This window comes from Cherax quadricarinatus, chromosome 66 (genome assembly GCF_038502225.1).
Source record: "Cherax quadricarinatus isolate ZL_2023a chromosome 66, ASM3850222v1, whole genome shotgun sequence".
In the NCBI taxonomy this organism is placed as follows: domain Eukaryota; kingdom Metazoa; phylum Arthropoda; class Malacostraca; order Decapoda; family Parastacidae; genus Cherax; species Cherax quadricarinatus.
Window position 1 is genome coordinate 23,829,195 of NC_091357.1, and position 24,321 is coordinate 23,853,515.

The following is a 24,321-nucleotide window of genomic DNA, read 5'->3' on the forward strand; positions in this document are numbered from 1 at the left end:
TTGTGTGCGAGGGGCTTGGACTTCCAGCAGGCATGCGTGAGCGTGTTTGATAGGAGTGAATGGAGACAAATGGTTTTTAATACTTGACGTGCTGTTGGAGTGTGAGCAAAGTAACATTTATGAAGGGATTCAGGGAAACCGGCAAGCCGGACTTGAGTCCTGGAGATGGGAAGTACAGTGCCTGCACTCTGAAGGAGGGGTGTTAATGTTGCAGTTTAAAAACTGTAGTGTAAAGCACCCTTCTGGCAAGACAGTGATGGAGTGAATGATGGTGAAAGTTTTTCTTTTTCGGGCCACCCTGCCTTGGTGGGAATCGGCCGGTGTGATAATAAAATAAAAAATAACTTTTGTATCTTCTCACTGTGCATAGAACTTTTGTATCTGTTTTCATTCATTTGACTGGTTGTTTCAGGTGGTGCCATATGCCATGTTGATCATCAGTGGTATATACGGGGCAGTGAACTCGCCCAAACTTTTAACCAACCCTGATGCCAAGTTCCTCCTGCAGCCTATATACACACTCTGGCTCCCTACCAGTGTAAATTTCTTTATATTTACACAAGGATATTTACAGGGTTGAGTTAAAAGTTCCTATCTTTATTTACAAGAGCTGCTACTTAACTTCAACTTATTTGAAAACCTTTTTATTTTATGACCACAATGGATTTTGACTTTTTTGGGCTATGCTGGTGGGTATTTTACAAATATGTATGGTAATTGTACTTATGTGTACCTGTATCATACTTACAGAATGAAATTGGAGGCATCTGTGGGCCAGCAATTTCATTTGGTCAACTGACTTTATTTCAGTTATGTTGTACAAACATGTTCCATTTTAGAATCGTCTTAGGAATAAATGATCTCAGATGAAGTGATGTTCTGGAACAGGGTACAGTCAGAGTGTAGTTGCTGCTTGCTGCCCATCTTGCGGTGTAGAAGCTCACTTCTTGCTGTCCTTGGAGTGGAGGTACTTTGACACTATTGGCCTTTTCTACAACAGTAAGGCAACCCACATCCCCCCAGTGTTGAAGGCTCTGCTAAAATGACGGATCTGTCCAGGCTGGGTTCAGACAAGAGATAAGTCGTCTTGCTCTGTTCTCTATTGTGTCAAGAAATCACAGATGAGACATGGGGCAGGCAATCCAAGAAAGTGGAGCACACTCAAGGTGTAAGCAGTATTGTCTCATACAAAGGAAATAAGTCACTCTGTCTGACTTTTTTGGGTTAACCTAGGTTCTGTACACATATGCTGCTATGTATGATAATTCTATGTAACTGTATTTGTGTATACCTGAATAAACTTACTTGCAGCCTCTACTGTTTAGAGTCAAATTTTACCCCAAGGATATCAACCTCATCCCAGGGTACCAACACTCTCCCATTCATTCTTACTGCTGCTCCAGCATTACTATCATGGTCCCTAGAGACCATCTTCTGTGTTTTCTTAGAAGCAAATGCAACCTGCCATCATTTTTCCTAGGCTAATATAGCTGTAAGCTGGTGATTGATGTAACATAGAGCAGCTAGCATTTCCTCTCTTGGATAAGTGAATGCTAGAGTACAGTCATCTCCATATGCATGGGATTCTAGGATGAGCTGAAGGTCATTGAAATAAACATTCCATGACAGTAGCACATGCACACTTCCCTGTGGTACACTGGCACTAGTAGTGTGTCTTGTTGACTCTGTTCCACTCAGAACTACACTTAGAGATATACCTTGAAGGTAATTACTGAGAAAGCATAGTGTAGATCTAGCTTAAGGCACCTAAAATGGAGGAATATAGCAAATAATATTGTTGCAGTAATAACACCAGGAGGCAGCTCTGATGAAAACTCACACTCACACGAGCTTTTAAATCTCTGCACAAAATTCAGTTTAAACCAGCAAATAATAGAGCCTACTAGAATGGAGAATACACTAGACCTCATCTTCACTAACAATGATGATCTGATAAGAAATGTCACCATATCAAAAACAATATACTCAGATCACAACATAATTGAGGTTCAGACATGTATGCGCAGAGCCCCAGACCGACAAAATGAGATTAGTCACGAGGGAGCATTCACCAAATTCAACTTCAATAACAAAAACATAAAGTGGGACCAAGTAAAACAAGTCCTAACCGATATAAGCTGGGAAGATATACTAAGCAACACAGACCCCAACTTATGCCTAGAACAGATTAACTTGGTGGCACTCGATGTATACACAAGACTTATTCCTCTAAGAAAAAGGAGGAGTAGATGTAAAATAGAAAGAGACAGGCGCTCTCTTTACAGGCGACGGAAAAGAATAACAGAGCAGCTAAAAGAGGTCAATCTATCTGAAATGCGTAGGGAGACACTGGTCAGAGAAATAGCAAACATCGAACTTAAGCTAAAGGAAACTTATAGGAGTCAGGAATCGCGGGAAGAACTAAAAGCCATAAATGAAATCGAAAGAAACCCAAAGTATTTCTTCTCCTATGCCAAATCAAAGTCGAGAACAACGTCCAGTATTGGGCCCTTACTTAAACAAGATGGGTCCTACACAGATGACAGCAAGGAAATGAGTGAGCTACTCAAGTCCCAATATGACTCAGTTTTTAGCAAGCCACTAACCAGACTGAGAGTCGAAGATCAAAATGAATTTTTTATGAGAGAGCCACAGAATTTGGTTAACACAAGCCTATCTGATGTTATCCTGACGCCAAATGACTTCGAACAGGCGATAAATGACATGCCCATGCACTCTGCCCCAGGGCCAGACTCATGGAACTCCGTGCTCATCAAGAACTACAAGAAGCCCCTATCACGAGCCTTTACCATCCTATGGAGAGGGAGCATGGACACGGGGGTCGTCCCACAGTTACTAAAAACAACAGACATAGCCCCACTCCATAAAGGGGGCAGTAAAGCAACAGCAAAGAACTACAGACCGATAGCACTAACATCCCATATCATAAAAACTTTGAAAGAGTCCCTTCTTTTTTATTATAATAATTTGAAAGAGTCCTAAGAAGCAAGATCACCCGTCTAGAAACCCATCAGTTACACAACCCAGGGCAACATGGGTTTAGAACAGGTCGCTCCTGTCTGTCTCAACTATTGGATCACTACGACAAGGTCCTAGATGCACTAGAAGACAAAAAGAATGCAGATGTAATATATACAGACTTTGCAAAAGCCTTCGACAAGTGTGACCATGGCGTAATAGCGCACAAAATGCGTGCTAAAGGAATAACAGGAAAAGTCGGTCGATGGATCTATAATTTCCTCACTAACAGAACACAGAGTAGTAGTAGTCAACAGAGTAAAGTCCGAGGCAGGCACGGTGAAAAGCTCTGTTCCACAAGGCACAGTACTCGATCCCATCTTGTTCCTCATCCTCATATCTGACATAGACAAGGATGTCAGCCACAGCACCGTGTCTTCCTTTGCAGATGACACCCGAATCTGCATGACAGTGTCTTCCATTGCAGACACTGCAAGGCTCCAGGTGGACATCAACCAAATCTTTCAGTGGGCTGCAGAAAACAATATGAAGTTCAACGATGAGAAATTTCAATTACTCAGATATGGTAAACACGAGGAAATTAAATCTTCATCAGAGTACAAAAATTCTGGCCACAAAATAGAGCGAAACAAAAACGTCAAAGACCTGGGAGTGATCATGTCGGAGGATCTCACCTTCAAGGACCATAACATTGTATCGATCGCATCTGCTAGAAAAATGACAGGATGGATAATGAGAACCTTCAAAACGAGGGATGCCAAGCCCATGATGACACTCTTCAGGTCACTTGTTCTATCTAGGCTGGAATATTGCTGCACACTAACAGCACCTTTCAAGGCAGGTGAAATTGCTGACCTAGAAAATGTACAGAGAACCTTCACGGCGCACATAACGGAGATAAAACACCTCAGTTACTGGGAGCGCTTGAGGTTCCTGAACCTGTATTCCCTGGAACACAGGCGGGAGAGATACATGATTATATACACCTGGAAAATCCTAGAGGGACTAGTACCGAACTTGCACACGAAAATCACTCACTACGAAAGCAAAAGACTTGGCAGACAATGCAACATCCCCCCAATGAAAAGCAGGGGTGTCACTAGCACGTTAAGAGACCATACAATAAGTGTCAGGGGCCCGAGACTGTTCAACTGCATCCCAGCATACATACCTGGAGTTTACCTGGAGAGAGTTCCGGGGGTCAACGCCCCCGCAGCCCAGTCTGTGACCAGGCCTCCTGGTGGATCAGAGCCTGATCAACCAGGCTGTTACTGCTGGCTGCACGCAAATCAACGTACGAGCCACAGCCCGGCTGATCAGGAACCGACTTTAGGTGCTTGTCCAGTGCCAGCTTGAAGACTGCCAGGGGTCTGTTGGTAATCCCCCTTATGTATGCTGGGAGGCAGTTGAACAGTCTCGGGCCCCTGACACTTATTGTATGGTCTCTTAACGTGCTAGTGACACCCCTGCTTTTCATTGGGGGGACGTTGCATCGTCTGCCAAGTCTTTTGCTTTCGTAGTGAGTGATTTTCGTGTGCAAGTTCGGTACTAGTCCCTCTAGGATTTTCCAGGTGTATATAATCATGTATCTCTCCCGCCTGCGTTCCAGGGATTACAGGTTCAGGAACCTAAAGCGCTCCCAGTAATTGAGGTGTTTTATCTCCGTTATGCGCGCCGTGAAGGTTCTCTGTACATTTTCTAGGTCAGCAATTTCACCTGCCTTGAAAGGTGCTGTTAGTGTGCAGCAATATTCCAGCCTAGATAGAACAAATGACCTGAAGAGTGTCATCATGGGCTTGGCATCCCTCGTTTTGAAGGTTCTCATTATCCATCCTGTCATTTTTCTAGCAGATGCGATTGATACAATGTTATGGTCCTTGAAGGTGAGATCCTCCGACATGATCACTCCCAGGTCTTTGACGTTGGTGTTTCGCACTATTTTGTGGCCAGAATTTGTTTTGTACTCTGATGAAGATTTAATTTCCTCGTGTTTACCATATCTGAGTAATTGAAATTTCTCATCGTTGAACTTCATATTGTTTTCTGCAGCCCACTGAAAGATTTGGTTGATGTCTGCCTGGAGCCTTGCAGTGTCTGCAGTGGAAGACACTGTCATGCAGATTCGGGTGTCATCTGCAAAGGAAGACACGGTGCTGTGGCTGACATCCTTGTCTATGTCAGATATGAGGATGAGGAACAAGATGGGAGCGAGTACTGTGCCTTGTGGAACAGAGCTTTTCACCGTGCCTGCCTCGGACTTTACTCTGTTGACTACTACTCTTTGTGTTCTGTTAGTGAGGAAATTATAGATCCATCGACCGACTTTTCCTGTTATTCCTTTAGCACGCATTTTGTGCGCTATTACGCCATGGTCACACTTGTCGAAGGCTTTTGCAAAGTCTGTATATATTACATCTGCATTCTTTTTGTCTTCTAGTGCATCTAGGACCTTGTCGTAGTGATCCAATAGTTGAGACAGACAGGAGTGACCTGTTCTAAACCCATGTTGTCCTGGGTTGTGTAACTGATGGGTTTCTAGATGGGTGGTGATCTTGCTTCTTAGGACTCTTTCAAAGATTTTTAAGATATGGGATGTTAGTGCTATCGGTCTGTAGTTCTTTGCTGTTGCTTTACTGCCCCCTTTATGGAGTGGGGCTATGTCTGTTGTTTTTAGTAACTGTGGGTCGACCCCCGTGTCCATGCTCCCTCTCCATAGGATGGTAAAGGCTCGTGATAGGGGCTTCTTGCAATTCTTGATGAACACGGAGTTCCATGAGTCTGGCCCTGGGGCAGAGTGCATGGGCATGTCATTTATCGCCTGTTCGAAGTCATTTGGCATCAGGATAACATCAGATAGGCTTGTGTTAACCAAATTCTGTGGCTCTCTCATAAAAAATTCATTTTGATCTTCGACTCTCAGTCTGGTTAGTGGCTTGCTAAAAACTGAGTCATATTGGGACTTGAGTAGCTCACTCATTTCCTTGCTGTCATCTGTGTAGGACCCATCTTGTTTAAGTAAGGGCCCAATACTGGACGTTGTTCTCGACTTTGATTTGGCATAGGAGAAGAAATACTTTGGGTTTCTTTCGATTTCATTTATGGCTTTTAGTTCTTCCCGCGATTCCTGACTCCTATAAGATTCCTTTAGCTTAAGTTCGATGTTTGCTATTTCTCTGACCAGTGTCTCCCTACGCATTTCAGATAGATTGACCTCTTTTAGCCGCTCTGTTATTCTTTTCCGTCGCCTGTAAAGAGAGCGCCTGTCTCTTTCTATTTTACATCTACTCCTCCTTTTTCTTAGAGGAATAAGTCTTGTGCATACATCGAGTGCCACCAAGTTAATCTGTTCTAGGCATAAGTTGGGGGTCTGTGTTGCTTAGTATATCTTCCCAGGTTATATCGGTTAGGACTTGGTTTACTTGGTCCCATTTTGTTTTTGTTATTGAAGTTGAATTTGGTGAATGCTCCCTTGTGACTAATCTCATAAGGGGGATTACCAACAGATCCCTGGCAGTCTTCAAGCTGGCACTGGACAAGCACCTAAAGTCGGTTCCTGATCAGCCGGGCTGTGGCTCGTACATTGGTTTGCGTGCAGCCAGCAGTAACAGCCTGGTTGATCAGGCTCTGATCCATCAGGAGGCCTGGTCACAGACCGGGCCGCGGGGGCGTTGACCCCCGGAACTCTCTCCAGGTAACTCCTAGTGCTTGCAGTTTTGCGAAGAGTCCCTGGTGCCATACTCAGTGGAAATGTAGCAATGTCCAGTGCTACTACACTGCTGACTGTGGATTCACCTAGTGACTGGTGCCACTTAGTAGAGAAGTTTAACAACAGATCAGCAGAAGAGTGACCTTTTCTAAAGCCATATTGACGGTCACAAAGAAGTGAATGGTAGTGGAAAAACTCATTCTCATTTGTTGTGAGGTTATTGTCTCGGGAATCTTGTCAGTGATTGACAAAACTGACACAAGTCTGTGGTCGTTGATTTCCATTCTGCTCTTCTTTTTGTGAACAGGGAAATACATTTGCCTCTTTCCATTTACACTGCAAGGCACTGCTGATAGATGCGAGTTAGAGGTCCTGCTAGCTAGTCTGCACATCTACTCAGCAATCTTGGGCTCACCTATCTGGTCCCACAGCCTTTTTCTTCCTCTCTGTCTGCCTATACTCACCTATTTGTATTTCTCAGTTCCTCACGTATGGACTTTGTGCCTATTTTGAATATAATAATAATAATAATAATAATAATAATAATCCACAAAGTAAAAGTGAGACTCATTCCCCATGGTGTCCACTGATAGACATACTGTAGTCTCTAAATAGATAATTACATACAAAAAACCACATATTATTATTATTATGATAATGAAGATGTTGCTTATTACAAAGAGGTTCACCATTACTGCCACAGGATGCTGGCCATCTGTGATGTCTCAGCAGATCCTGGAGGATCTAGAGTCCATGACAAAGTGTACCACCATTGACACACTCTTCTGTGTCTACGATGCCGACCGGAATAAAGACACTAACAGGTACACAAGTAAAGATAGTGAGAGAAAAAAACGACAGGCAGAGTTAGTGGCTTTCTTTGTACTTACAATATTCTATAACATGTAAATCACACATTGTGATTAATATTGTGGAACCTTGTTACAGCATCAAGGGCCCTGGGGTACTGGTGTGCAGCATAGACAATATGCCCACACAGCTGCCCAGGGAAGCCACGGATTTCCTCGGGGTCTCTGCTGCTGCCTCACATGTACGACATCTTGCAGTCTGATGCCTCCAAGCCCTTCGAGGAGCAGTCATTCACCCACGAAGTGCTTGGGGTTAGTTTTTTGATGTTCATTTGTGAAGCTCATGGGATCAGTCTCTTGATGTTCAGTTATTAAATTCATGCGTCTGACTGACCTTGGCTACAAGACTGACTGTAAGTCTGAGTGACCTTACCTTGAGTTTACCTGGAGAGGGTTTCGGGGGTCAACACCCCCACAGCCCGGTCCGAGACCAAACCTCATGGTGGATCAGGGTCTGATCAACCAGGCTGTTACTGCTGGCTGCACGCAAGCTGACGTACGAACCATAACCCGGTTGGTCAGGTACTGACTTTAGGTGCCTGTCCAGTGCCTTCTTGAAGACAGCCAGGGGTCTGTTGGTAATCCCCCTTAAGTATGCTAGGAGGCAATTGAACAGTCTTGGGCCCCAGACACTTATTGTGTTGTCTCTGTGTACTCGTGGCACCCCTGCTTTTCATTGGAGGAATGTTGCATCTCCTGCCAAGTCTTTTGCTTTCATATGGAGTGATTTTCATGTGCAGGTTTGGTACCAATCCTTCCAGGACCTTCCGAGTGTATATTATCATGTATCTCTCTCGCCTGCGTTCGAGGGAATACAGACCAAGGACCTTCAACCTTTCCCAGTAGTTTAGGTGACTTATCGCACTTATGTGTGCCATGAAAGTTCTTTGTACACTCTCCAGGTCAGCAATGTTGCCAGCCTTGAAGGGGACAGTTGGTGTACAGCAGTACTCCAGGGTAGAGAGAACAAGCGGTTTAAAGAGAATCGTCATGGGTTTGGTGTCCCTAGTTTTGAAGGTTCTCATTATCCATCCTATCACTTTCTTAGCAGATGCGGTAGATACATTGTTGTGGTCTTTGAAGTTGAGATCCTCTGACATTATCACTTTCAGGTCCTTCACATTACTTTTTTGCTCTATTGTATGGTTGGAAAATGCTGCTATGTATGATAATGTATGTAGCTATGTGTACCTGTAACTGAATAAACTTGCTTCTGAGAAAAGTGCTAGACAAGAGTAAAGCAGCAGCAGGTCACACTGGGTCACTAGTAAGCAGCAGCAGGTCACTCTGGGTCACTAGTAAGCAGCAGCAGGTCACACTGGGTCACAACTAGTAAGCAGCAGCAGCAGGTCACTCTGGGTCACAACTAGTAAGCAGCAGCAGGTCACTCTGGGTCACAACTAGTAAGCAGTAGCATCAGGTCACTCTGGGCCACAACTAGTAAGCAGTAGCATGAGGTCACAACTCATAAACAGCAGTTCACTGGGTCACAGCTGGAAAAAGGCAGCAGGTCATACTGGGTGACATCTAGCAAGCAACAGGTCACACTGGGTCATAACTAGCAAGCAGCAGCAGGTCAATCTGGGTCAGAACTAGGAAGCTGTCCATAACAAGGGACTTTCCATGGAATGTACTGTAGAAAAAAAATGAACTGTACTCCTGAAATAGACTGTACTCCTGAAGTAAACTGTACCACTGAAATACTGTACTACTGAAATAGACTACTACTGAAGTAGACTGTACTCCTGAAATAGACTGTACTCCTGAAGTAGACTGTACTACCAGGATCATTCTCTACAACCTGTATTCCTTTAAAATAATATTACATGTATTATTGTAATTGGTATTATTTAATCTGATTATTATTAATGTACATTTTAGTTTTCAGCCGAAACTGAGTCAGTTGAGTGCAGCAAGCAAAATTAGTCTCTGTGACTAATATTTCATAATGACTAATACATGTATTTCATAATGTTAAAGCTCCCGCTTCACACACGGAGGGCCCAGGTTCGATTCCCGGCGGGTGGAAACATTTCGACATGTTTCCTTATACCTGTTGTCTTGTTCACCTAGCAGCAAATAGGTACCTGGGTGTTAGTCGACTGGTGTGGGTCGCATTCTGGGGGACAAGATTGAGGACCCCAATGGAAATAAGTTAGACAGTCCTTGATGATACACCGACTTTCTTGGGTTATCCTGGGTGGCTAATCCTCTGGAGTTAAAAATCCGAACGAAATCTTATCTCTTATCTCATAATGTTTATTTGTGTATATATATGTGTATTGTTGATGATTATAATGTTCCAGGTGTGGTAATTGCTGTGCCAGGCTGTGTCTGCTGCAACAGTGATCAACACAGCAACATTGACCAGTCTGAGGAGTGGAAACAACCACACTAGTAACATTTAGTGTTATACCTGGAGAGGGTTACTCCAGGTATGTGGAGATGCAGCAACTGGTGACGTCGTCAAAGGTGGGCGGGGCCCACCTGTAAGGTATTTCCAGGTTACAAGTTCACTGAAGTTTGGTTATTGAAGCAGATAGTAATTATATTAGGTGGGAAGGTGGTGGGAGAGTACAGGAAAGATTGTAAAGAATTTATATCAATAGTAGCTTAGTGGGAAGTATTAGCTTATCTCCTGACCAGAGATGAAATCTATGGCCAGGAAATAATGGGGAATGTATTCTATAGGTTACCTTGAATGGGGTTTACCTGGAGTGGGTTTCGGGGGTCAACGCCCCTGCGGCCCAGTCTGAGAATAGGCCTCACGGCTGTTATTGCTGGCTGCACGCAAGGTGACATACAAACCACAGCCCGGTTGGTCAGGTACTAACTTAGAGATAAAAATTGGAGAAATGGGTTGTAAAACTTAGAACTGAAGACATTATATTTTAAGAAGTTTTAGTTAGTCTAACATCTTTATTATGCAGCTGATACACATCCTGCAAGACTGTAGGACTCGGAAATGAAATGTGTGATATATCATGGCTCAGTTGGCTGCCTTCTAGCATACATCAGGGGGATTACCAATAGACCCCTGGCTGTCTTCAGGAAGGTGCTGGACAGGCAGTATGCTAGGAGGCAGTTGAACAGTCTTGGGCCCCTGACATTTATTGTGTTTTCTTAATGTGCTAGTGGCACCCCTGCTTTTCATTGGGGGGATGTTGCATCGTCTGCCAAGGCTTTTGCTTTCGTAGGGAGTGATTTTCATGTGCAAGTTTGGTACTAATTCCTCTAGGATTTTCCAAGTGTATATAATCATGCATCTCTCTCGCCTGCATTCTATGGAGTACAGGTTTAGGAACTTCAAATGTTCCCAGTAATTAAGGTGTTTTATCTCAGTTATGCGTGCTGTGAAGGTTCTCTGTAATTTTCCAGGTCAGCAGTTTCACCTGCCTTGAAAGGTGCTGTTAGTGTGCAGCAATATTCCAGCCTACATAGAACAAGTGACCTGAAGAGTGTCATCATGGGCTTGGCATCCCTAGTTTTGAAGGTTCTCATTATCCATCCTGTCATTTTTTCTAGCAGATGCAATGGATACAATGTTATGGTCCTTTAAGGTGAGATCCTCTGACATGATCACCTCCAAGTCTTTAACATTAATTTCTCGCTCTATTGTGTGGTTGGAATTTGTTTTATACTCCGATGTAGCTTTAATTTCCTCACGTTTTCCATATTGGAGTAATTGAAATTTCTCATCATTGAACTTTATATTGTTTTCTGCGGCCCATTTAAAGATTTGGTCAATGTCTACCTGGAGTCTTACAGTGTCTGCAATGGAGGTCACTGTCATGCAAATTCAGGTGTCATCTGAAAAGGAAGACACGGTGCTGTTGTATGATGATTTATATATTTGTGTATCTGAATGAACTTACTAATAACCAGTCTTAATCTTTAGTAACAAGTAGCAAGCATATTTAGGTACAGGTATGCATTATCATACATAGTATAAATTACCTAGGATAACCCAAAATTAAAGTGACTTAGTTCAATTTTAATTATTTCAAAATACATTACATACCAGTGGCTGCCTTTTGTGTCTACCAGTGTTTTATTACATGTAAACTATATTGTGCTCCTGGAGTATAATGAGAAATGTAAATATTTGAATGTGAATTTGACCTGCTAGTTTATTATGCACCCCATACCCAGCATGTGGGTGCACCCCATGCCCAGCCTGTGGGGGCACCCCATACCCAGCCTTTGGGTGCACCCCATACCAAGCATGTGGGTGCACCCCATACCAAGCATGTGGGTGCACCCCATACCCAGCCTGTGGGTGCACCCTATACCCAGCCTGTGGGTGCACCCCATACCCAGCCTGTGGGTGCACCCCATACCCAGCCTGTGGGTGCACCCCATACCCAGCCTGTGGGTGCACCCCATACTCAGCCTGTGGGTGCACCCCATACCAAGCATGTGGGTGCACCCCATACCCAGCCTGTGGGTGCACCCTATACCCAGCCTGTGGGTGCACCCCATACCCAGCCTGTGGGGGCACCCCATACCCAGCCTGTGGGGACACCCCATACCCAGCCTGTGGGGGCACCCCATACCCAGCCTGTGGGTGCACCCCATAACCAGCTTGTGGGTGCATCCCATACCTAGCCTGTGGGTGCATCCCATACCCAGCCTATGGGTGCATCCCATACCCAGCCTGTGGGTGCACCCCATACCCATCCTGTGGGTGCACCCCATACCCAGCCTGTGGGTGCACCCCATACCCAGCTTGTGGGTGCACCCCATACCCAGCCTGTGGGTGCACCCCATACCCAGCCTGTGGGTGCACCCCATACCCAGCCTGTGGGTGCACCCCATACCCAGCCTGTGGGTGCACCCCATACCAAGCATGTGGGTGCACCCCATACCCAGCCTGTGGGTGCACCCCATACCCAGCCTGTGGGGGCACCCCATACCCAGCCTGTGGGGGCACCCCATACCCAGCCTGTGGGTGCACCCCATACCCAGCTTGTGGGTGCACCCCATACCCAGCCTGTGGGTGCACCCCATACCCAGCCTGTGGGTGCACCCCATACCCAGCCTGTGGGGGCACCCCATACCCAGCCTGTGGGTGCACCCCATACCCAGCCTGTGGGTGCACCCCATACCCAGCTTGTGGGTGCACCCCATACCCAGCCTGTGGGTGCACCCCATACCCAGCCTGTGGGTGCACCCCATACCCAGCCTGTGGGTGCACCCCATACCCAGCCTGTGGGTGCACCCCATACCCAGCATGTGGGTGCACCCCATACCCAGCCTGTGGGTGCACCCCATACCCAGCCTGTGGGGGCACCCCATACCCAGCCTGTGGGGGCACCCCATACCCAGCCTGTGGGGGCACCCCATACCCAGCCTGTGGGTGCACCCCATTCCCAGCCTGTGGGTGCATCCCATACCTAGCCTGTGGGTGCATCCCATACCTAGCCTGTGGGTGCATCCCATACCCAGCCTGTGGGTGCATACCATACCCAGCCTGTGGGTGCACCCCATACCCAGCCTGTGGGTGCACCCCATACCCAGCCTGTGAGGGCACCCCATACCCAGCCTGTGGGTGCACCCCATACCCATCCTGTGGGTGCACCCCATACCCAGCCTGTGGGTGCACCCCATACCAAGCATGTGGGTGCACCCCATACCCAGCCTGTGGGTGCACCCCATACCCAGCCTGTGGGGGCACCCCACGGGCTGGGTATGGGGTGCCCCGATTCGCTCTCCAGGAGCTTTATCAAGCCGTACACACACAGCTTGATAAAGTTCTTGGAGAGCGAAACGTTGCCACAAAAAAATGTCACATTAGTTGCATTTGTGTCCTTTTACCTAACATATTGTTGGTAATTCTACAAAACTATGTAAATATACTGTACCTATACTATTATTATAACTGATAATTATACTTATGTGTACCTGTACCTAAATAAACTTACACACTGTGCTGGTGTGCAGGTGCACATTAAAAATCACTAAGAGTGTCTTATTAGTCTTGAAGATGCCATATTAATAATAATAATAATAATAATAATAATTACACTAATAATCACTGAGGCGCATTAAATATTGTAAAGAACTAACTTATTAGTTATTAGTGATATATTGAAAAGATAAGCCAAAGGTAGGCCAAGTTCCTCTTTACATTCCTTTAAAACCCTTGCAAACAGTTCATAAGGGCCTGGGGATTTGTTAGGCTTTAATTTCTCTATTTGTCTGAGGACCATGTCACTAGTTACCGTAATCATACATAGTTTATCATCATCCTTTTCTACATAATTTATTATTTCTGTAATTTTGCTCGTATCTTCTTGGGTAAAAAACTGAGAGGAAGTAGGTAATGAAAAGTTCACTCATTTCCTTATCACTGTCAGTGATCTGACCTGAGTTACTTGTAAGTGGGCCTATCTTGTCCCTAATCTTACTTCTGTATACCTGAAAGAACCCTTTTGGGTTAGTCTTCGAATCCATTGCAACTTTAACCTCATAATCCCATTTTGCTTTTCTTATTCCTTTTCTTCTTTCTCATTTTAATTGAATATATTAATTTCTTATCTGCCCTTCCCCTCTTTTGATGTGCCTATACAGTAAGCCCCCGCTTTACGGCATTTCGCCTTACTGCATTCCACTAATACAGCGATGTCAAATTATGACCATAATTTGCTATACGGCAAACGGTCTTTCAAATACGGCGCCCCCCACCTGGTTTGTTTACATTTTCTGTGACCACATCTATTATGTCAGGAAACTTTCAAAAATTTCAAGTGTTTTAAAGTTACTGCATATTTTATACGTACTCTGATAATTATACAGTGGATCCCTGGTTCACGATGTTAATCCGTTCCTGAGAGCTCATCGTAAACCAAAATTATTGGAAAGCGAATCAATATTCCCCATAAGAAATAATGGAAATCAAATTAATCCGTGCAAGACACCCAAAAGTATGAAAAAAAAACTTTTACCACATGATATATTAAGTTTAATGCAATATAATAATTACAATAACAATAATAACAATAGAATAATCACAATAGAATAATTGACACTTACCTTTAATGAAAATCTGGTGATTGATGGGATGGGAGGAGGGGAGAGTGTCGAAGTTTTTAATGTTTAGAAGGGGAATCCCCCTCCATTAGGACTTGAGGTAGCAAGTCCTTTTCCGGGGTTACTTCCCTTCTTCTTTTAATGCCACTAGGACCAGCTTGAGAGTCACTGGACTTCTATTGCACAACATATCTGTCCATAGAGGCCTGTACCTCTCATTCCTGTATGACTTTCCTAAAGTGGTTCACAACATTGTCAGTGTACAGGTTGCCAACACGGCTTGTAGTAGCTGTGTCAGGGTGATTTTCATCAAAAAAGCTTTGAACTTCAAGCCACTTTGCACACATTTCCTTAATTTCAATAGTCATTAGCACCCTTGGTCTCGATGGGTTGGCAGTAGAAGCTTTCTTGGGGCCCATGGTGACTTATTTTGCAGAAACAAGCACCAAAAACAGTGATAATATGAATAATATAGAATGTACCGAATGTATCCTTAGATGTGCGCACACTGGCTGGCTTGTAAACACTGGACACATCTCATACGAATCGTATTGCATACCGGGTTTTGTAACGGGAACTGAGGCAAATTTTTAGCGATATAATGTTTCGGATACCGGATTTATCGGATACTGATGGCTTCGCGAACCGGGGGTCCACTGTACTTACGTGTACCTGTACCTAAATATACTTACATACTGTGCTGGTGTGCAGGTACACATTAAAATCGCTAAGAGTCTCTCTACTCATGACGCCCCAATACTACGTAATAATAATCACTCTTGGGCACACTAAATGTCTTATTTTACATCAATATAGGCATTTTCATTAATCCATCTATATATGAAACCCATTACATAGCATATAAACATGATACATACACTCACAGAATAAAAATTGATGTAAATATGAGATTTGTTTACAAAGCAGCTGTGTAGGTAGTGTCGGAAGAATTAAGTTTTCTCTAGTCAAACACTGGGGGGTAACTAGAAAAATATTCTTTTCGTATGCCTTTATATATAGCAATTCATGACCCTTGTGGGTTTAGTGCTTTTTATAATAATAATAATATATTATTAATTATTATTATTAATAATAATATTATTATTATTATTATTTTCATTCACTCTAAAAATGGCGTGTTGCTGTTTGTTTATTCTGAACTAACTTGTACAACTTGTACACAATGTAAGAGTATTTGTATTGTCAGGTAATTATTATTATAATAAAAAAATAGTGAGGTAAATGTTTTACAAACTCTTACAAATGTACATGAATGAACTAAAAGTAGACTCATATTAATATGCATTTATTTTGCCTGACCAAGTGATCGCCCACTACCTGTTCAGTTTGTGTTCTTACATTGTCTCAACTCTGTATCTCGTTCTCTCTCTCGTTTACTCTTTCGTTAACTAGTTGGCTCTCATTGACGATGGCGTCTAAGGTTAGCTGTGATAAAAAGAGTAGTCGTAAGCCTCTTGCTTAAAGTGCCAAGTTAGAGGATGATGGTGTGCCATTCTGATTTTATTCAATAAACACCCTGCCACTCACCTCTCACACATTAATATTAATATTTTAAGGTAAGTAATAAGTGTACTCTGTGTGTATCTTACCTTTTATTGTGTTTTTAATGCCTATTTCTATAGGCATGAGCGTGTTTGATAGTGAATGGAGACAAATGGTTTTTAATACTTGACGTGCTGTTGGAGTGTAAACAAAGTAACATTTATGAAGGGATTCAGGGAAACCGGCAGGCCGGACTTGAGTCCTGGAGATGGGAAGTACAGTGCCTGCACTCTGAAGGAGGGGTGTTAATGTTGCAGTTTAAAAACTGTAGTGTAAAGCACCCTTCTGGCAAGACAGTGATGGAGTGAATGATGGTGAAAGTTTTTCTTTTTCGGGCCACCCTGCCTTGGTGGGAATCGGTCAGTGTGTTAATAAAAAAAAAAATTCTATTGCTAACTTAATATAAGTTAGTGTAAACTTGTCTGGCATTTATTGCATATTTTATGTGTGCTCTGATAATAATACTTATGGACCTGTGTGGTAGCCGGGTGGAGGGACAACATTACATTTTCTCTGCTCAGCCATCAGAGAAAACGTGTATGAATCTGCGTTTGGCCCAGCCACTCCCCCACTCTGCTTTTGTTTACAATTTTCGGCATGAATTATTCATTAATTCTACCTTCGTTTATGATGACATCTAAAGGTAGTTGTTAGAAATTATTAAATTCAGTGAACACAGTATGTCGATGTTAATAATATGGCTCTGGGCCACAGTGTAGGTAGCCAGTAGGTGTAGCCCAGGCGGGCTACACCTACCGGCTACCTACACTGACTTCCTACAAATAAATACTACTCACCTCTCTTCCTATATTAAGACTACACATATTTTAAGGTAAATAATGAGTGTACTGTATGTGTATTTTACCTCTCTGGGATGTTTTAAATTTTATTTTTTTTTTTATCACACTGGCCGATTCCCACCAAGGCAGGGTGGCCCGAAAAAGAAAAACTTTCACCATCATTCACTCCATCAGTCTTGCCAGAAGGGTGCTTTACACTACAGTTTTTAAACTGCAACATTAACACCCCTCCTTCAGAGTGCAGGCACTGTACTTCCCATTTCCAGGACTCAAGTCCGGCCTGCCGGTTTCCCTGAACCCCTTCATAAATGTTACTTTGCTCACACTCCAACAGCACGTCAAGTATTAAAAACCATTTGTCTCCATTCACTCCTATCAAACACGCTCACGCATGCCTGCTGGAAGTCCAAGCCCCTCGCACACAAAACCTCCTTTACCCCCTCTCTACAACCTTTCCTAGGCCGACCCCTACCCTGCCTTCCTTCCACTACAGACTGATACACTCTTGAAGTCATTCTGTTTCGCTCCATTCTCTCTACATGTCCGAACCACCTCAACAACCCTTCCTCAGCCCTCTGGACAACAGTTTTGGTAATCCCGCACCTCCTCCTAACTTCCAAACTACGAATTCTCTGCATTATATTCACACCACACATTGCCCTCAGACATGACATCTCCACTGCCTCCAGCCTTCTCCTCGCCTAATTGGTAACATATATTGTCCTATTTAATTATATTGTAATCTAAAGTAACTTACTGTATCTTCAACATTTCTATATTCAGTTGCTATAAAACTAAGGATCTTTGAATTAGTGCTTTGAAATGTCTCTTTTGTGATATACTATTTGTCATTAGGTGTCTTATTATGTTACATAAGTGTCTAAATTCTTCAAGGTGTCTTATTGTAGTTAATTGCATAAGAATTCTCATTTAATAGTATGTATATTAATTAATATGGCTTACAATTAGCTGGTCAAAATGCATTACATAATTTGTGGCCATCTTTTGTGCCTACATTTATATTAATTCATGTAAATTACATTATATGGTTTAAAGAAAAAATTATTAGTGTCAAAAATACTAAATATGGTTTGTTGTATTGCCAGACTAAGTGGATATTGTTTGTTGCTGTATCAACAAGTGAGGACCAAGACAGTTTCAACCAAAAATACTGCTGGAACAAGTATAGAAGTCTTTAACCCTTTGACTGTCGAAGGGCCAAATCCTGAAGTTGCTTCTGGTGTCGCAAAATATTCGAAAAAAAAAAAAATTATTTTTTCTTATGAAATGATAGAGAATCTTTTCCCGATTGTAAAGACACCAAAAAAACGAAATTTGATGGAAAACTGACGGAATTACGCTCTCGCGAAGTTAGCAACTTCGGCGATATTTAAAAATCGGCAATTTCACCCACTTTGAGCCCTATTTTCGGCTAATTCCGTTATTCCAGTCAACCAAACTCATAACTATTTCTTCAGAACTCTATTTTTTCTATCGATTGAGTACAAGAAACTGCCCATTTACCGATTTCAACTACCCAATAACATGGTCAGAAATTTGCAATTTGGCCAATTTCACGAAAATTAAAAAATACGACAATTTCAAAATAAGGTCCAGAATGAACAATGCAGACATTCCTGGCTCTAAAATAACATTTTCTTTGTTCATCAGTCATGTCTCCAGGTCCCTGTGATATTACTCTTGCTTTTTATTTTGAAATTTTATTCAAAAAAAAAATAGAAGATTTACTGTTATGCAGACTACTGCAATACTGTAATAATTGTAAAAATTACATCAACCCATTCATGACTGTGTATTAGAATGGCTATTTGGACATTTATTGGACAATGACATCATTTGTTCACTTTTGAACATCGGCAAAAATCAAACATTTCCTGTACTTTGTGCTCCATTTCCAGGTTCTTTTTATAGTAAAATTAATCAAAATCACCTCCATTTCTATAATATAGTTTCCATTCTATCAAATGAGACCAAGAAAACGAGAATACAACCACAAATACTATACGAAAATAGACCACAAAGTCGGCATTTTAATTAAAAAAAACGGTCGGAGTTTTTTTTTTCTCATTATGCACTGCGTGCTCCAGGATTTTTTTTATGTGGTGCACACTGACCACACAGACCCATTCTCTCACATGTGGGCCTACTAGCTTTCTCCTGCCTGATTTGAAGCCGCTAGAATTTATGAGTATATATACGTCAAACACGGTACCTCGCAAACGTATATATACGGCCGCGACAGTCAAAGGGTTAAGAGGAAACTGGACAAGTATTTTCACCAGGTGCTGGATCAACCAGGCTGTGATGGAGTGGGTCAGTGGACCACCAGCAGTAACATCCTGGCAGAGCAGGCAAGCACCTGGAGTTTACCTGGAGAGAGTTCCGGGGGTCAACGCCCCCGCGGCCCAGTCTGTGACCAGGCCTCCTGGTGGATCAGAGCCTGATCAACCAGGCTGTTGCTGCTGGCTGCACGCAAACCAACGTACGAGCCACAGCCCGGCTGGTCAGGAACTGACTTTAGGTGCGACTTTAGGTGTGACTTTGTCAATGGTCCAAGTCGAACCGAAACGTCGTCGTAAGCTTCTCTCTTTTATGTGCGGGTTATTTGTGTATTGTTCCAGTCACGGTATTGTGCCTTTTTGTTATTTAGGTGCTTGTCCAGTGCCAGCTTGAAGACTGCCAGGGGTCTGTTGGTAATCCCCCTTATGTATGCTGGGAGGCAGTTGAACAGTCTCGGGCCCCTGACACTTATTGTATGGTCTCTTAACGTGCTAGTGACACCCCTGCTTTTCATTGGGGGGACGTTGCATCGTCTGCCAAGTCTTTTGCTTTCGTAGTGAGTGATTTTTGTGTGCAAGTTCGGTACTAGTCCCTCTAGGATTTTCCAGGTGTATATAATCATGTATCTCTCCCGCCTGCATTCCAGGGAATACAGGTTCAGGAACCTCAAGCGCTCCCAGTAATTGAGGTGTTTTATCTCCGTTATGCGCGCCGTGAAGGTTCTCTGTACATTTTCTAGGTCAGCAATTTCACCTGCCTTGAAAGGTGCTGTTAGTGTGCAGCAATATTCCAGCCTAGATAGAACAAGTGACCTGAAGAATGTCATCATGGGCTTGGCCTCCCTAGTTTTGAAGGTTCTCATTATCCATCCTGTCATTTTTCTAGCAGATGCGATTGATACAATGTTATGGTCCTTGAAGGTGAGATCCTCCGACATGATCACTCCCAGGTCTTTGACGTTGGTGTTTCGCTCTATTTTGTGGCCAGAATTTGTTTTGTACTCTGATGAAGATTTAATTTCCTCGTGTTTACCATATCTGAGTAATTGAAATTTCTCATCGTTGAACTTCATATTGTTTTCTGCAGCCCACTGAAAGATTCCGTTGATGTCTGCCTGGAGCCTTGCAGTTGGAAGACACTGTCATGCAGATTCGGGTGTCATCTGCAAAGGAAGACACGGTGCTGTGGCTGACATCCTTGTCTATGTCGGATATGAGGATGAGGAAGAAGATGGGAGCAAGTACTGTGCCTTGTGGAACAGAGCTTTTCACCGTAGCTGCCTCGGACTTTACTCTGTTGACGACTACTCTCTGTGTTCTGTTAGTGAGGAAATTATAGATCCATCGACCGACTTTTCCTGTTATCCCTTTAGCACGCATTTTGTGCGCTATTACGCCATGGTCACACTTGTCGAAGGCTTTTGCAAAGTTTGTATATATTACATCTGCATTCTTTTTATCTTCTAGTGCATTTAGGACCTTGTAGTGATCCAATAGTTGAGACAGACAGGAGCGACCTGTTCTAAACCCATGTTGCCCTTGGTTGTGTAACTGATGGGTTTCTAGATGGGTGGTGATCTTGCTTCTTAGGACCCTTTCAAAGATTTTTATGATATGGGATGTTAGTGCTATCGGTCTGTAGTTCTTTGCTGTTGCTTTACTGCCCCCTTTGTGGAGTGGGGCTATGTCTGTTGTTTTTAGTAACTGTGGGACGACCCCCGTGTCCATGCTCCCTCTCCATAGGATGGAAAAGGCTCGTGATAGGGGCTTCTTGCAGTTCTTGATGAACACGGAGTTCCATGAGTCTGGCCCTGGGGCAGAGTGCATGGGCATGTCATTTATCGCCTGTTCGAAGTCATTTGGCGTCAGGATAACATCGGATAGGCTTGTGTTAACCAAATTTTGTGGCTCTTTCATAAAAAATTCGTTTTGATCTTCGACTCTCAGTCTGGTTAGCGGCTTGCTAAAAACTGAGTCATATTGGGACTTGAGTAGCTCACTCATTTCCTTGCTGTCATCTGTGTAGGACCCATCTTGTTTAAGTAGGGGCCCAATACTGGATGTTGTTCTGGACTTTGATTTGGCATAGGAGAAGAAATACTTTGGGTTTCTTTCGATTTCATTTATGGCTTTTAGTTCTTCCCGCGATTCCTGACTCCTATAAGATTCCTTTAGCTTGAGTTTGATGCTTGCTATTTCTCTGACCAGTGTCTCCCTACGTATTTCAGATATATTGACCTCTTTTAGCCGCTCTGTTATTCTTTTCCGTCGCCTGTAAAGGGAGCGCCTGTCTCTTTCTATTTTACATCTACTCCTTCTTTTTCTTAGAGGAATAAGCCTTGTGCATAGATCGAGTGCCACCAAGTTAATCTGTTCTTGGCATACGTTGGGGTCTGTGTTGCTTAGTATATCTTCCCAGCTTATATCAGTTAGGACTTGGTTTACTTGGTCCCACTTTATGTTTTTGTTATTGAAGTTGAATTTGGTGAATGCTCCCTCGTGACTAGTCTCATTATGTCGGTCTGGGGCTCCACGCATACATGTCTGAACCTCAATTATGTTGTGATCTGAGAATATTGTTTTTGATATGGTTACATTTCTTATCAGATCATCATTGTTAGTGAAGATGAGGTCTAGTGTATTCTCCATTCTAGTAGGCTCTATTATTTGCTGGTTTAAATTGAATTTTGCGCAGAGATTTAAAAGCTCGTGTGAGTGTGAGTTTTCATCAGAACTGCCTCCTGGTGTTATTACTGCAACAATATTATTTGCTATATTCCTCCATTTTAGGTGCCTTAAGTTGAAATCCCCCAGGAGCAAGATGTTGGGTGCAGGAGCTGGAAGATTTTCCAGATAGTGGTCAATTTTTAACAACTGTTCCTGGAATTGCTGGGATGTTGCATCCGGAGGCTTGTAGACTACCACAATGACTAGGTTTTGATTCTTGACCTTTACTGCTAAAACTTTCACTACATCATTTGAGGCATTTGGCAGTTCTGTGCAAACAAGTGACTCTGCAATGTACAGGCCAACCCCCCCCTTTTGCCTGTTCACTCTGTCACATCTGTATAGGTTGTAACCTGGGATCCATATTTCGTTGTCCAAGTGATCCTTTATGTGGGTCTCAGTGAAAGCCGTGAACATTGCCTTTGCCTCTGCAAGCAGTCCACGGATGAAAGGTATTTTGATGAGCTTGACCCCTGGCTGGGCTCTGGCAGTAGAAAAACACTCAGAACTCATCAGAGGTTAAGGTTAGTTTGTCAATAGTGCATGTGAGGAGTTAATAATAATAATATATTTTATTTTGATATGATACATGTATGAAGGAAGGGGCAAAACTTGTTCAACAAGACAGTCATGTAAGAAGCGAAGTTGATACATGTATGTACAAACCCCTTTATATGCAGAGCATTTCTGGCAAACTTAAAATTAACTTAAGATTAATATGGTCATTAGATGAGTTACAATGAATACAAGAGACTTGAGTATTCTATTAAGTCATGCTATACGACTTTAATAAGTCTTATAGAGAAGACATACTTTTTTATTATTAACCTAAGGCAGATACAATGGAGTGATTACTATTTAACATTAGGACATAAGAAAGGAGGAACACTGCAGCAAGCCTGTTGGCCCATACTAGGCAGGTCCTTTACAATCCATCCCACTAACAAAACACTTGCCCAACCCAATTTTCAACACCACCCAAGAAATAAGCTCTGATAACTCTATCCACTCTCATATGCAAGTCACACTCAAATCCGACCCCTCTCACTCGTGTATTTCTTTCTTTAAACACACTGGCTGTATCCCACTGAGGCGGGGTGGCCCAAAAGGAAAAATGAAAGCTTCTCCTTTTACATTTAGTAATATACACAGAAGGGATTACTAGCCCCTTGCCCCTGGCATTTTAATCGCCTCTTACAACACGCATGGCTTACGGAGGAAGAATTCTGTTCCACTTCCCCATGGAGGTAAGAGGAAATAAACAAGAAAAAGAACTAGTAAGAAAACAGAAGAAAACCCAGAGGGGTGTGTATATACATGCTTGTACGTGTGTGTGTAGTGTGACCTAAGTGTAAGTAGAAGTAGCAAGACGTACCTGAAACTTTGCATGTTTATGAGACAGAAAAATGGACACCAGCAATCCTACCATCATGTAAAACAATTATAAGTTTCCTTTTACACTCACTTGGCAGGACGGTAGTACCTCCCTGGGCGGTTGCTGTCTACCAACCCACTACTTAGAACTTATGTATTTATCCAATCTAAATTTGAAACTACCCAAGGTTTTAGCCTCAAGAACCCAACTAGGTAGACTGTTCCACTCATCAACTATCCTATTTCCAAACCAATACTTTCCTATATCCTTTCTAAATCTAAACTTGTCTAATTTGTATCCATTACTGCGGGTTCTCTCTTGGAGAGATATCCTCAAGATCTTATTTATATCCCCTATGACATTCATTTGAGATGAATACAGATATTGAGAACAAATATACAGTATATTGATAATATTGATGAAAAAGTTTTACTTCTGTTCATGATATTGAACAAATGCATGTACAGGTTTTACATACGTATTTATGATGGGCTGGGGTAGGTTAAGGAGATAAGGTGTTTTTTAACTGTAGTTTTAAAAATGCTGAACCAGTGGTTCTGGAGATTTCTGGTAGAGAGTTCCAGATTTTGGGCCCTTTTTTGTATAATGAATTTTTTAAAAGATTTAGCCTTACACGGGGAATGTCATAGAGGTTTTTGTGCCTAGTGTTGTGTCTGAGTCCTATTGCAACTGCTAAGAAAGTGTTTCCGGTCGGGATTTATATTAGAATTCATTGTTCTGTAAATGTAGGTTGTACAATAGTATGAGTTAATGTTTTGTATAGTCAGTAAGTATAGGTCTTTGAAGAGTGGGGGAGTAGGGTTGTCTAGCAGTGGATTGTGTGAGAAGTTGCACTGCGGCTTTTTGTTGTGTTATTATTGATTTTAGGTGGTTTGTCGTTGTGGAACCCCAGGCACAAATATGGGTAGATCAGTGAATAGCATAGTGT

The 24,321-nt window shown here is 42.9% G+C and overlaps 1 long non-coding RNA gene across 1 annotated transcript in view; it reads left to right on the forward strand.

Annotated features, from left to right (window-relative positions):
- The window catches only part of LOC128703459 (uncharacterized), a 43,431-nt gene that overhangs the window by 7,047 nt on the left and 12,063 nt on the right, over window positions 1-24,321 (forward strand). The window contains exons 3-5 of the long non-coding RNA XR_011393872.1: window positions 7,410-7,530; window positions 9,882-10,069; window positions 10,954-11,135. This is a non-coding gene — a long non-coding RNA (uncharacterized lncRNA). The remainder of the gene's footprint in view (window positions 1-7,409; window positions 7,531-9,881; window positions 10,070-10,953; window positions 11,136-24,321) is intronic.